The 13,442-nt window shown below is 53.5% G+C and overlaps 1 long non-coding RNA gene and 1 other non-coding gene across 3 annotated transcripts in view; both read right to left on the reverse strand.

The window, feature by feature from the left end:
* The window catches only part of LOC135362226 (uncharacterized), a 34,249-nt gene extending 21,798 nt beyond the window's left edge, over positions 1 to 12,451 (reverse strand). Inside the window, exons 1-3 of one of the 2 annotated variants that reach the window (XR_010406703.1) lie at positions 10,859 to 12,451; positions 9,832 to 9,952; positions 8,029 to 8,255 (exon numbers count right to left, since the gene is read on the reverse strand). This is a non-coding gene — a long non-coding RNA (uncharacterized LOC135362226). The remainder of the gene's footprint in view (positions 1 to 8,028; positions 8,256 to 9,831; positions 9,953 to 10,858) is intronic. The other variant, XR_010406704.1, reaches the window with a different exon arrangement.
* TRNAC-GCA (transfer RNA cysteine (anticodon GCA)) lies at positions 887 to 958 on the reverse strand. Its single transcript has one exon. It is a non-coding gene; the product is annotated as a tRNA-Cys (tRNA).
* Positions 12,452 to 13,442: the final 991 nt, after the last annotated feature.

Raw genomic sequence — 13,442 nt, forward strand, 5'->3', positions numbered from 1 at the left:
GTCTTCCCCTCTCAACCTTAACTAGTCCCCCTCTCTCCTGCTCTCTTCCCCAAGCAGTAGCAATGGCATAAACCTTCACACCTGGAAAGATCGTTCAAGTCTGTACTAGTCTTTCTGCCGAGGCTGGCACATAGTCATCAGAACAACAGTGGTTGCTTCTGGGCCTTAAGTGAACCTCACGCTCAGCCCAGGGAGAGCCTCCTCCATACTCCAAGCCCCAGGAGGGTGCTCATTGTTTCACTCATTCATTTATTCACTCAACAAACCCTCTTGGAGCATGATAGGCGCCAGGCTCTGTCATCCATGTTGAGGACACAGACTAATAAAACATTATCCCTGTTCCTCAAAGAGTCTTAGTCCAAGCAGGAGACAAACCCACGAACCAAAGTATTTCCACAGAGTGGCAGAAGTCCAAGCAGAGAGCTGTGAGAACAGGGAGTAAGAAGCTATGCTGCCAGGAAGTCAGGAGGGGCTTTGTGGAGGAACTGGACAAGCAGGACCCTGCTAAAACGAAGAAGCTAGGGAGGCCAAGGAAGAATAAGGCCAGGGGAGGAATAAGAACGAAAATGTTTTTAAAAAGTGGGTCAAGTGTGTCTGGAGATCAGTGAGGCTTGAGACTGAGATCACAAGGAAGGTGTGTTCATCAAGCCAGGAAACATTTTGGAAGTCTGGATTCCTGCTAAGGCAATGAGGGTACTCCCAGACATTGTTGCTGGGGAAAGCCTGTGACACAGCCTGACCAGCTTGACCTCAAGGAACCCTCATAACCACCCTCCCTGTTGTCCAATCCTAGAGATGAGGACAGAACAGAACCCAGGCACAGACAGCATCAGAATTATTTGCCTCCTTCTTATTTACTACTTCACAGCCAAAAGTGACTTTAGCAAGGGGGCACCCGGATTTGAACCGGGGACCTCTTGATCTGCAGTCAAATGCTCTACCCCTGAGCTATACCCCCAAGCCTGCCTTTAAACCTTAATTGCACCCCTTGAGCTGTGCAGTTGCCTTGTTTCTGGACTGCTACAGACAAGTTCCTGGAAGCAGGCAGCTTGCCCCATGACAGCCCTGCTCTCCCAATCATCACTCACTCATTCATCCACATATAAACACCTACTAACCAGCTTCTACAGGCCTGGCTCATCCTTCCCTCTCCTTCCATTTCCTCTTCCTCCCCCTCTGGCTCACTTACCTCTGCCACCCCTGTTCCGTCTTTGCCGTGGTGGGCAGTCATTGGCTTTCCCATCCGAGTAGAGCCTTGGTCCCCTCCCCGCTCCCTGCACTGCGGTGCTGAGGAGAGAGGTCTCTGCACGGATGGAGGAGCAGGTCTGGGACAAGAACCTGGTCCTGGCACCACACCCGGAGACACGGAGGACCCCCTTTCTCCCTTTCCCCCATATGCTCATCCACTTAACCTGCTGAATACTGTGGAGGAATCAGGTGGACCGGTTCCAGATTCCTGCTCAAGGAGAAAACCCAGCTGAGGAGGGGTGGAACACTGTGACAGCTTGCTTGTGAGCCCCGGGCGTGGAAAACGGTGGCTTCCAAGACTCCCCAGCAGATGTAGGCAGCTCTGTGTGCTGTGAGCAGCGGGGAATGAGGAGGTGGCCAGGCGAGGGGCTGCACTGGCGGGGGACACAGCCCAAGGAAGCTCCTCCCACCTCAGCCCCACCCAGTGATGGAGAAGCCAAAAGAGACCTTATCAGCCCTTCCCAGTGCCCTCCCCGCCCCCTCCCTCGTCCCACAGAAGCAGCCTTCCCTACAGTCTATGCGCTCACAGGACTCTAGGGAAGCAGCTCTTTTGTTCAGAAATACTGAGGAAGGCCCTAGAGCCTGGGGTGCTGCACCCAGTCACCTTGCACCTGAAGTGATTTCATACTTTCTGAGCTCTCCTCCTTTCTCCAGGCCGCCGGGACACACCAAAATTGACCACAGGCTCCTTCCAGTGGGTCCACTGGTCCCCTGACCCAAGGGGCTGATATTTTTAGTTCCGACTGACTGGAGGGCAACGAGGTGGCAACCAGCGAGCAGGAACTGGCCCCTGACTGGTCCCTGCCCTCGGCCTCGGCGGAGAGCTCGTGTGAACCCAGGTGAGCCCGGCCTCGCGGGCTCCTTCCCCTGACAGAAAGCTGGTGGCGAGGCTGCTGGCTGGCCCTGCTCCACATGGGCTCCCAGCCCTCAGGCTCCTCTCCCACACCCACGCCGCCAGTCCGCCACTCCAGTCCCCTCGGGGAAGGAGACTTGTTTGAGCAGCTAGGCTTGGAAACAGGCCTGAGACGCTGAAGCCTCCGAGGGTGTGGGCCTCAGGGCTGGCAGGATAGGGCTGCCCGGGAGAGAAGCGTCTTGCTGGGCTTGGCCCCACGGGAGGTGGCCAGAAAGGGAGACAGGAGAGAAGACTCTAGGAGGACAGTGTGTGGGAGAGGCGGGACTGCTGAGGCCGGCGCTGGGAAGGGACGGTTTCCCGACACTGTTCTCGTTAACCGTGGTCGCTAAGAAAGAAACCATAAGCAAAAATAGCCAGAATGTGAAATGTCTCAGGAAAGCAAGAAATGTGCGTTCTAAGCAAGGGCCGTGAGGTCAACGTGATGAAGTGAATTCTGGCAGAACGGGGTCACAGCAGCAAGCGGGGAGAGAGGACAGGACGAGGGGCTCCCTGACCCGTTTGTTACACACGGTGTTGAAGGGGCACCACTCCTGCTGCATCGTGTTGGGGAAGGGCTGACAACTTCCTCATCGTCGTACCAAAACCCAGAAATATTTGGGCTTTTACCTAGAAAATTTCATAAAGTTTTTACTGATGTGTCATATTGCCAACATTAAAGAAAATCGGTTTCCTTCTGAGATTGAGAGCTGGTGGCGTGACTTCGAGTTAGGCGAAAATTTCTTAAATATGACACCAAAAGCTCACCCGATAAACTGGACTTCATCAAAATTAAGAACCTGTGCTCTTTGAAAGACACTGTTAGGACAAGGAAAAGGCAAGTCACAGACGGAGAGGAAGCATTTGCAAGCCACTTATCTGATACAGGACTTGCACCAACAGGCAGAACCTTCAAGACTCAACCCTAAGAAAACGAACAAGCCAAATGAAAAAAATGGACAGAGGATCCGAGAAGATACTTCACCAAAGAAAGCATACGATGGCGACAAGCACATAAAAATACCCTCGACATCGGCAGTGATGAGGGAAATAAACATTAAAACCACGATGAGAGACTACGTTGTGCTAGAACGTAAGTCCACAAGACGGACGGTGAGCAGTGTTGGGCAGGGTGTGGAGCAGCTGCGGCCACCGTGGGGAATCGTTTGGCAGCTCCTTAAAAGGCGAGGCATAGGGGCGCCTGGGTGGCTCAGTTGGTTAAGCGACTGCCTTCGGCTCAGGTCATGATCCTGGAGTCCCGGGATCGAGTCCCGCATCGGGCTCCCTGCTCGGCAGGGAGTCTGCTTCTCCCTCTGATCCTCCCCCTCTCATGCTCTCTGTCTCCCATTCTCTCTCTCAGATAAATAAATAAAAAATCTTAAAAAAAAAAAAAAAAAAAGGCGAGGCATACACCTTCCATATGACCGAGATATTATACTCCCAAGGACTTCCCTGAGAGAAATGAAGGCACTCAGCCATGCGCTAGTGCATGAAGGTTCTCAGCAACTTAATTCTAAAGCCAAAAACTGAGAACAACTCAAGCATTTATCAACAGGTGCAAGGATAAAGGGCGGTGCGGGCCTCGGATGGAATACTTCTTATGGATAAAAACAAAGGAGCTATTAATACTCAGAACCGTAGGGACAGATCTCAAATAATTATCTTGAGTAAATGAAGCCAGACCAAAACCAAACAAACAAAAAGGCGGGCGGGGGGGAGTACATATGCTCTGATTCCATTTATATATAATTCTAGAAAATGAAACCTAGTCTGCGAACACAGACAGCAGGTCACAGGTTGCCTGGAGTGGTGACAGTATTTTAACGGACTAGTGGCTGAGGGGTGCGAGATTCCGGGCCCCAGCTTGGACACACCGTCTGTTTCATCCCTGTCCCACCTTACACTCCCTTCCCAAAGCTCTGTGGCCTCCAACAGCCCTCCGGAGGCGACACCCCCTCGCTCTCCCCCAGCAGAGATCATTCGCTTTCACACTTGGCAGGGGTGTTCGCTGCTCCTGGACCACTCGTCTTCTTGTCCGGCGAAACTGAACAATGCACAACTGATTCATCCAAGCCCCTGGAGTCAGTGGCCGTTCTGTGATCCAGTCCCCTCTCCCTCCTTCCCATCTCCCCGAGTTTCTTGGGAGTGCGCTGAGCAGCTACCATCAACAGCCCTCTCCTCTGACTGCGTGTCAAGCTACGTGTCAGTCTGCACATCCCTCTCACTCCCAGGACACGACCCCCACCTGGGGTTTTCCTTCTGGCCGTCCCGCTGTCTTTAAACACGGAGGAGCACCCCCCTTGTGCAACCTGCCTCCCGGCCTCACGGCCGCAGCTGTGCCGGCCTCCAGGATGCTTCCCCCCCAGCCCTGCCAGCTTAGGCCTCTGCTCCTCCATGCTCTGCCTGTGCCTGGAGATCTCTGCGTCCATGCTGATGAGCCTCCCCCGTCCCTGGTCCCTCAGTGCCTTGACCTCGACTCCTCTTTGGACAGAGCACACCGCTGGAACCTGGTTATCATTGGAAACTGCCCCACCTCCACAAGTGTCCCATCCTCAGGGTAATCTCTAACTTCCCCCCTCCAGCACATCCGCACACCGCCCTCTGCCCTTCTCCTTCCCTTTCCCCGCAGCTGTTCAGCTCTTCCCCGCTTTTCACCCTCCTACCCAACACAGATGCCATGCTTCGCCACTGTGCTTGGCTTCCTTGGCTGTTCTCACGGGGTCCCAGAGGACTCGGGCGGTGGGGACCAAGGCTGCTAGAAGCTCCGGACTCTGGGAGAGCCTGTATTCATCATATTTTTTAATTTTCTCTATAGGCACATCTCATTTTATTGCACTTTGCTTTATTGTGATTCCCAGATTGTGTTTTTTTTTTTTTACAAATTGAAGGTTCAGGATGTCCGTGGAGGAAGTGGAAACAGCAAGAGAACGGGACGAGGAGCGCGGCCTGAAGCGGGGACCGACGGGCCGCACGCTCGGGAGCAAACGGGACCGGCCGAGCACGGGGGTTCCCGAGTCCCCTCCCTGTCCGGGGGGACGAAGGACCCGGCGCGTGACAGCAGCTCGGCTGATGCGGCGGCGGCGGGGCCCGAGAGCACCGACCCCCCTTCCGAAGGCAGCTGTCCTGGGGGGGAAAGGCGCCCGCCGCGGAGGGCGAGCCGTCGGTGCGGGGAACTGCACGGGTGTCCGGGGAACCCGCGCGGCCGCGCCCAGCACCCGGGGGGACGGGGGGGGGGGGCTCAGGGGCCGCCAGCGCCGCCCCCACCCTCCACCGGCAGGAAGACGGCCCCGCTGAGAGCTCCGGGGGCGGGTGGCCCGTCCGCAGGGGGGGCTCTTCCCGTGAAGTTCTGCTCGTGGTCGTGGCGGACGCAATGTCACCGCACAGCCCGCAGACCCCCCGCACTGGGAAACCAAAACATTCCCGGGACCCGCTTTCCTGCACTATTAGCTGCCCCGCGGGGGTCGGAACCGAACCCGCAACATCTCCCAGGTGCGCCTGTGCGAGGTCAGAGACAGGTGTCGCGGTGGGAAGAGCCCTGGCAGGTTGTGGGAGAGCCGGGGGAGCTCGGCCCACAGGTGACAGGCCGTGAGCTAGGACAGAGGCTGTCAGGCTGTCCTCCAGCACCACGGACTGCCTTCAAGTCACAAAACATTTGGGGTTTTTTTGCTGAACATGAGGCCACCTAAACAGGACCGTGTTTCCAGGCCTCCCCTGCAAGCAGATGTGGTTGTGTGGCTGGTTCTCTTCAACGGGGTGTGAGAGGCTCTGCCTCCTAGGGCTGCGTTAAATGGGACAATTTATTCAGCCGCTCTGCACCTCGGTCTCTTGATCCATAACAGGAGTAAACAAAAGGTTGTAATGAGGTTTCAGTGGGTCAATACTGATAAAAAACCATAATTACTAAATATGCCTTAATTAAATAAGAAGTAAACACACGTGCTGTCCCTAAAGGGAAAGAGCACCGCGCCCCTCCTTGCCTTGCTCTGACAGATGGTAGCAAGCCGTCTAGAACCATGGCGACAAGGCCCCATCCTGGGAAGGGTAGAGCAACAAGCTGGAAGGAGCCTGGGTCTGTGCCACCAAGAGCCTGTCAGGGGAGAGCAAGCACTCACCACTATCATGTTGAAGCTACTAGTTCATTACTTCATTTTGTTTGGGTTTTTTTTAAGATTTTGTTTATTTGACAGAGAACAGAGAGAAAGAGAGCACAAGCAGGGGGAGGGGCAGAAGAAGAGGGAGAAGCAGGCTTCCCGCTGAGCAAGGAGCCCAATGCGGGGCTCGATCCCAGGACCGCGGGATCATGACCTGAGCCGAAGGCAGACGCTTAACTGATTGAGCCACCCTGGTGCCCTCATTACTTCGTTTTGTGTTTTCTCAGTCCTGTTCTGGCAGCCAATCACATATCCTACATAACATAGGGAACATGAGTCAGTGTCCTTCAAGGGCTAAGTGACCTCCCCAAAGGCACCAATCTCTAAGAGCCCTCTTAAGAATAGGGAATGATCACTGCTCCTCCTTCCTGCCTCAGCCATTAGGGTAGGCACAATTCTTGTTAAATCAATGAATGAATGGAGAACATTCCAGGCCACTAATATCTAAGGGCTACCCACATTGTGCAGCACTGAGCCAGATTCTGTCCCTAGGATGATGAGGGCTTAGCATGTCCCTTTCTGTGGTGCCTGGAGGCACCTGTATCACGGTCATGCTGGGGAGACAGCCTGCCCAGCCCCCTGTGCCTGGTTCCCACACACCAGGCTGGCTCCATGATGAACCCGGGTCCTGGACACCAAGTTCCTATCCTGTAGTCAGCCCAGCCTCCCGGAGAGGGAAGTAGATCAAAATGTGCTGAACCTTTACCTAAAGGTTCTTAAGACTTATTGTCAGGTGCAAACAACAAGCTGCAGGATGATAACGTGCACTATGGCATTCATGTCCTTGCAACCCTGTATTTTTCCAGTTCCCACGTGTATGAAAATGCATGAGAGGAGCCTGAAATGTCGCATGCCACAGTGACAACGTGGGGACCCTCGGGAGGGTGGCCTACAGAGAGAAGCCTTCAGCTTCATCTATACCTTCTACATTTCATGGCGTGAATGTACTCTTGTAAGAATATACTTGCAGAGTAAAAATGCAAACCCTTTCAGAGGGTAGAGGCTGGTTAGTCTCTATTCAGAGACATTGCCAACCTTGGTTCTCAAATGTGGACCTGCCCAGCGTCCCCTGAGGAACACCAGGGGAACATCCAGATTGAAACCCAGACCCCACCCAGACCTACTGAAGGAGAACCCACATCTACACTTTCCCTAGGACCCCAGGAGGAGGAGCCTGCCTGTGGAAGCATCCAGTAAATAAAGCAGTCTCTGGGGGCCTCTGTGTTTGCAGCAGAGGGCGCAGAGACAGCTCCTGGAGTAAAGCCTGTCCTGGGGACAGAGCTCTCTCCTGCTGAGTCTGGAAAAGCTTACAGAGAGGGTGCAAGGCAAGAAAGTAACCGTGAAAACAGCAGGGATGTTTCAGGCCACAGGACAGACCCCAAGTCCTCTAAGGACCTCATTCCCCCACCTCCCAGTGCTCGCCTGAGCCCAGTTCAGGAGGAAACCCCAGCTTCCCGGCAAAGCTGAGCTGGGGTTGGGGGCCTCTGGCCTGGGGGCACGTCGGCCCAGAACTGTGGTGCCTGCCCTGGGCAAGGAACAGCCCAGTCCTGCCACCCCTGCCGCAGGGGCCCAGCCTGGTGGCCACAGGGACCCTGCAACAGCTGCCTGGGCTCCTGCCCTTCGAGCACTCACGGTGCCACAGCCTCCCGCTCGCTGCCTCAGCCTGCTGCCCGGGGCCCCTATACTAGGCCTGGCCTTGGTTGTCTTCCGTGCGTCATTCAGCACCTGATCAACACCCACCTTCTTTCAGCTCTGAGGTCAACGTGACTGCATTCACACACCCAAAGAACTTGCTCCAAAAGTAAGCCTTTCTCCCCAAATAAAATGTCTGAGTCTAGAAAGCAAGGAACAGGTGTCTTGGCAGGACCTGTGTTCTGAGAGAACATGTCCCTTGCTTCCACCAGAGTGGTCCTGCTTTGCCCTGTGTTATAGATTTCCAGCTGTCATTCAAATAAAGGGTTCCTCGCCTAAAAAAAAAAAAAAAAAAAAAAAAAAGGCTTTGAAAACTGCATGTTGAAGACACTGCTACCATCTGAGAAAGACAACTGAGCTACTGTTCATCATTCATCTAATTCTCCACAGGGCCGGGCGGGGTGGGGGGTGGGGCGCCGGGGCACTGGGTCTGGCCCAAACGGCAGCTCACTGCCCCCTTCTCTGCCTGTTTCTCCAAATGGGGGGACTCCTGAAACCAGAATGCCCTTGCCAGGTGAAGGTGGAAGGCTGGGCCTGCACTCATCTCGAGGGGACAGGCTCTGGGGGCTCTCACCCTGCCCTGCCGCCTGCCTTGCCTCCCCTCTCCACTGGGGTCTGGAGCTCGCCCGGTGGTGGCGCAGTCTACAAGGGAGGAAATGGGCCTGGTCTGCCCTAAAGGCAGTGATGGGGCTCGGCTCTGCAGGCCTTGAAGGGAAAGGGTGCCTGCCAGGCGTTTAGAGTAGGATCCACCCCCCTTCAAGATGTGTGGAGGACAGCACTGAGTTTGGGGTGAAGCAGAGCCCCCCCGTGCTCCCCAGGCAGGCAGTGCGGGTGACCAGGCCAGGAGGAAGACGTCCATCCTGCTGCTCCCACAGGGGACAAAGTGGAATCCAAGAAAGGCAGGAAGAACCCAAAGTCACCTAGTCCAGCCACCTAATTTGACAGATGGGGAAGCTGAGGCCCGGGAGAAGGAGGTTTTCACGCATGGAGGTCGGTTGTCAGTTTGTGCATCCTGCAGCGCAGGGCTCCCGCGGCCCTCCCTTCCACGTGCCCCACTGCTTCCCCGGAGCCTGGCATCCTCCCTCACCCCGTGGCCTCGCAGCACCCCGGGACCATCTTCTGCAAGAGAAAAATTGGTGGCCAGGCAAAAGGAAGGAAGGCACCTTGCTCTGGGCCTCAGCCTCCCAACTGGGGAATGTGGACAAAAAGCTGACTGCGGAGCTCCTCAAAGCAGTGGGAGAACTCAGGTGTGCAAGCTGAAATGGAATAGGAGTGTGGCAGCTACAAAATCTGTTTAATCATGTCTTACACAAACACGCAAGTGCACACGCCCTGGCTCTTAATCCACAGCCTGAAGAACTTCCTGTTCCAGGACTCAACCTCCTTTTAAGGCCCTGGGGCACCCTTAAGAAGATGCCTACAATATATCCTTCATTCAGCAGTTTCTGGAGAACTCAGAGTGTGCAGAGTACAGCTCAGTGAGTCCTAGAAGTGCAAATACAAATTAGGGGAGGCCTCAGCTCACCAGAGATAAACAGGCTGGTAGGTGAGAGAAGATGTGTGTGTAAGAGTTGCCCCTGGTACCATGGTAAGAACAATATAGTGAGGAGCGGCTGCCAATTCAGTCAGTCTCCATGAGACCTTGGACAAGTCATTTAACCTCCCTGTATTTCATTTCATTTCATTAAACCTAAACATGGGAATTAAGGATACCTTCTACCTGCTTGAAGGCAGCTGATCAAAGGATCTCAAAGTGCTTTCTGTTCTCAAATCCAAGAGGCTCTTTTGATTCAATAAAGGAATAAAGCCAAGGACTCTGGGCCTGGAAGCCCCCAGGAGCCAGCCTCTTACCAGGGAGACCAGACTCTCACGGTTCCCCTTCATGTGCTTGCAGAGCTCCTTCTGCCAGTCTTCCAGGCTGCTCCACTCCTGTTCGGAGTCACATGGCCACATCTTCTGTCGTCAGAGACACCTGGACGTATAGGTCCCCCCACACCAACGTGAGTCACAGCCATTTCAGAGAACAGTTAAAACCAGCTCCAATCTCCTCTCCCTGCCCCAGACCAGAAGGCATCACAGAGTCTGCTTGGAGATTCTCTCTCCCTCTGCCCCACCTACCCCCATGTTCTTTCTCTCTGAAAGAAATAAATCTTTTTCTTAAAGATTTTATTTATGTATTTGTTAGAGAGAGAGAGAGAGAGCGCACAAGCAGGGGAAGTGGCAGGCACAGAGAGAAACAGGCTCCTCACTGAGCCAGGAGCCCGATGCGCGACTTGATCCCAGGACCCTGAGATCATGACCTGAGCTGAAGGCAGATGCTTAAATGACTGAGCCACCCAGGTGCCCCAAATAAATAAATATTTAAAAAAAAATGGGGCACCTGGGTGGCTCAGATGGTTAAGCGTCTGCCTTCGGCTCAGGTCATGATCCCAGCGTCCTGGTATCAAGCCCCGCATGGGGCTCCCTGCTTGGCAGGGAGCCTGCTTCTCCCTCTCCCTCTAACGTTCCCCTTGCTTGTGCTCTCTTGCCCTCTCTGTCAAATAAATAAAATCTTTAAAAAAATAAAATTTAGGGGCGCCTGGGTGGCTCAGTTGGTTAAGCGACTGCCTTCGGCTCAGGTCATGACCCCAGGGTCCTGGGATGGAGCCCCGCGTTGGGCTCCCTGCTCTGCGGGAAGCCTGCTTCTCTCTCTCTCCCCCTCCCCCTGCTTGTGTTCCCTCTCTCGCTGTGTCTCTCTGTCAAATAAATAAATAAGATCTTCAAAAAAAAAAAAAAGCCAAGAGGTCAAGTTTTGGCAGACATGACATCCCCTCCACTAGGAGTCTGAGGACCCTGCTGAAGCCAAGCAAGCCCTCTCCACCCCACCAAGTTCCTGTACCTTGGGGGCTTCTCCCTTGCTGCCCAGTGGCAGCCTCAGGACCCAGAAGTTCCCATTTCTCCAGCCGCCTCTGCAGCAGCCCGTACTCCTGCAGCAGGGTCCCCAGCACGGCCCACTTGCCCTCCAGCTGGTTCCCGAACTCCACGGCCGTCTTCTCGCAGTTGGGCGACTTCTCAGCTGTTTCTGTCCACCTCTCCTAGCTCTGAGGTTGGCTGTCCTGGAACTCCATCATTTCCACAATCTGAACGGCCTCCAAGATGGCCAGAAGAGAGACCTCTGCAGACTGGATCTGAGCCTCTCATGGGAGGCCAGTCCCCATATGCCATTCCTGCAACTAGACACAAGGAGGTGAGTCAACCACCAGGAGAGAGGTACCAGAGCCATTCCCAGCTACAGGGTCTTTTAGAATGGGGGAAACTTGTTCTGGATGCCAGAAGACCTTACTGGTCAGACCCCCAAACAGACCCTTGCTGGCAGACTTTCAAAGACAGCGGACACTGGACACCACAGAGCCCCCAAGGGAAGAATCTTGAACCAAGACCCGGGGCAATGGAAAATGAATAACAAAGCATTACCATCATGAATGGACAGAGTGTAATGGATTCGAATCATAGCTCTACCACATAATAGCGATATTAGCTTAGCCAATTACTTAACCAAACTTTTTTTCTGCATCTGGGAACACAGCCCAGAATTGAGGAAGTGAGTGGTCCAGAAAACTTCCCAGGAGACCAATGCACACTCAGAATGCCATTTCAGTTGTCGAGTATTCTAGAGCAAACCCACCCCATTACTCAGGACTCAGAAGTAAGGTTCTGTTGTTCTGGCTTTGGTATCTCTAAGGCCCTTCCACCCTGACATTCACTGGCACGTGACCTTCTGACCTATTAGGGCCTTGTGACCCAGGTGCCTTGTTTACCAGCCCCAGGGTGCCCTTCACACTAGGAGGCCAGGTCCTAGCTGCCAGGAAATGGAGCCAGAGAAAGTTGAAAGCCAGCACTTAAGAGTAGTCAGAACAAGAAAATATTTCAAAAAATATCCTGCCCCAGGACATGGAAAATTTATCATATATTACTAGAAGTAATAAAATAAGAAATTTAAGAATGCCTCCCTGGGGACAGCCGAGATATAATGGAAACATTCCTGGAAATGGAACTTAACTAGAACTTGACTCAATACCTCCCCTGCCATTTGAATCTTGCATGTTTTGGGGGTAGTTGTGAGGATGAAGTGAACTAAAGTTGTGGAAAAGCACTCAGTGTGTATTACTGCCCTTGGCACATGTTATTACTAAAACAAACATAAAAGCTGAGGGCCGATAATCAGAATGTGTTATGAACCAAAGACTGATAGCCCAATTCTGTGCAACTGAGGTTCCCTCAATACCTCCTCCAAAAAGCACTTCGCAAAATGTCCAACACATACTAGGTACTGGTCATCAGACACCTGTCCCTTCCTTTCTTTCTTTTTTTTTTTTTAAGATTTTATTTTTTTGACAGAGAGAGACACAGCGAGAGAGGGAACACAAGCAGGGGGAGTGGGAGAAGGAGAAGCAGGCTTCCCGCCGAGCAGGGAGCCCGATGCGGGGCTCGATCCCAGGACCCTGGGATCATGACCTGAGCCGAAGGCAGACGCTTAACTGACTGAGCCACCCAGACACCCCAAGTCCCTTCTTTTCTTCTCTCACAGGGCAATTGTTCCATCTCTGAGTCTGGCCTCTGATCAGTACAGGTGTAGCCTGGAGGAGGAAGATCTGGTCTGCACAGATTAAGGATGAACATCTTCTAGTCCTGTAATGCCCTGTGACAAATCTGGCACTCAGGGATGTATCTAAAACCATTTCAAAGCTATTTCTAGGGGCACCTGGGTGGCTCAGTCAGTTAAGCGTCTGCCTTTGGCTCAGGTCATGATCCCACGGTCTGGGATCGAGCCCGCATCAGGCTCCCTGCTCAGAGGGGAGCCTGTTTCTCCCTCTCCCTCTGCCTGCCTGTCTGCCTACTTGTGATCTCTCTCTCTCTGTCAAAAAAATAAATAAAATCTTAAAAAAAATTAATTAATTAATTAAAAAAAAAAAAGCTATTTCTACCAGGAGATGACACCTCTACCTTCGGAGATGTGGAAAAATCTCGTCTTGACAGTTCTTGTCATGCAGGCCAGGGACAGACTAAGTCAAATCTGAGCCTGAAGCACACATAACCAAAGGTCCTCTATAACACAGACCCCCTCCCAGCAGTAGGAGGGACTTCTTGGGGAACTTGGGAAAAGAGCAAGCAGGCCCTTAAATGCATCCTGACTGAAATCAGAGTTCGCGCCTAGAGGAGTTTTAGGGGATCCTCACGGCCAGGTGCAAGACTGCTCCACAGGAGGAAGGCGAGGGCCTAGGTTGGCGGGAAAATAACCTCCCAAGATAACAGCAGCTGGTCTCAGTATGGAAAAGGGGGTGACAATGGGGTGATGGTCTCCCTAAGGTGTCAGTGCAGGGGGCGTAGTGCGTGGGCTGAAGGACAGGCCCAAAAAAGGAAAGCCCTGAAGGGTCTCTGGAGTGAACACGCTCACGGTCCGTCCTCCCCCTCGCCCCGACCTC

This window comes from Mirounga angustirostris, unplaced genomic scaffold (genome assembly GCF_029215605.1).
Source record: "Mirounga angustirostris isolate CCGP_5_RB_7025 unplaced genomic scaffold, mMirAng1.0.hap1 SCAF_12, whole genome shotgun sequence".
NCBI classification, from domain to species: domain Eukaryota; kingdom Metazoa; phylum Chordata; class Mammalia; order Carnivora; family Phocidae; genus Mirounga; species Mirounga angustirostris.